The sequence below is a fragment of the Anneissia japonica genome, unplaced genomic scaffold (genome assembly GCF_011630105.1).
Source record: "Anneissia japonica isolate Jap-2015-1 unplaced genomic scaffold, ASM1163010v1 scaffold10160_len1057_cov213, whole genome shotgun sequence".
In the NCBI taxonomy this organism is placed as follows: Eukaryota; Metazoa; Echinodermata; class Crinoidea; order Comatulida; family Comatulidae; genus Anneissia; species Anneissia japonica.
Genome location: NW_022702488.1, coordinates 1 through 1,057, shown reverse-complemented (window position 1 = coordinate 1,057; position 1,057 = coordinate 1). Strand labels below are relative to the sequence as shown.

The 1,057-nt window shown below is 30.9% G+C and overlaps 1 non-coding gene across 1 annotated transcript; it reads left to right on the top strand.

The window, feature by feature from the left end:
* Positions 1-513: 513 nt before the first annotated feature.
* LOC117103958 lies at positions 514-678 on the top strand. Its single transcript, XR_004444683.1, has one exon. It is a non-coding gene; the product is annotated as a U1 spliceosomal RNA (small nuclear RNA).
* Positions 679-1,057: the final 379 nt, after the last annotated feature.

The following is a 1,057-nucleotide window of genomic DNA, read 5'->3' as shown; positions in this document are numbered from 1 at the left end:
GATTTGTATATATATATTTCGCTATCCAGTAAAAATTAAATATATTTTATACGGAAGGTTTTTTTCCCTTTTTTTTAATCATATATTCTACAAATATGTTCTACAATCAACTTTATATCGTTAAAAATGTAAGTTTCTTTGGAATGGGTAGGCTTTCAAGTTTATTATAGTTTTACGAAGCAATGGCTTTTTGGCGTATTGTACTGACCTGATTGCAAACAATGACCTCATTGTTGAAACACACTGATTAGGAGCTAGTAGACTAATTTGCATATTTAATATAATCAGAAAACATTTGTAATACAGAATCATTGGTGTATTATTTAGATTTTAAAAGATATCGCTAACTATAAAAACTAGTTTTATAAGTTTCACCTACAAAAACTGTATTATTTATTATAAGCTGATCATAATGAAAATTTTAAAAGCCAGAAATAAAAAGAGTGTTAAAATGACACCTGTAGGCCACAGTATTTCTAATATTATACTAAAGAATATTGTCGATGATAATGCATACTTACCTGGCACAGGAGTGACTTTGATCAAGAAGGAATGTCCTCCCAAGGTGAGGCCCCGGCATTGCACTTGGCTGAGGTTGACTCTTCCGATTCCCCCAAATGTGGGGAACTCGGGTGTAAAATTTATGGTAGCGGGGGACTGCGTTCGCGCTAACCCCTAACACGAATTTAAAGATAGAATTAATATGTAAACACTTTAGAAATACTGTAGTATTTTCCGTTTGTTTCAATGTGGTGCAAACTTTTAGGAATAATATGTTATGCGGGTGCAGACAACCTGCCACCGTTATAAACTAGAAAATATTGGATATATGCTTGATTTGTATATATATATTTTGCTATCCAGTAAAAATTTAATATATTTTATACTGAAGGGTTTTAAAAAAAAAATTTTTTTATCATATATTCTACAAATATGTTCTACAATCAACTTTATATCGTTAAAAAATGTAAGTTTCTTTGGAATGGGTAGGATTTCAAGTTTATTATAGTTTTACGAAGCAATGGCTTTTAGGCGTATTGTACTGACCTGATTGCAA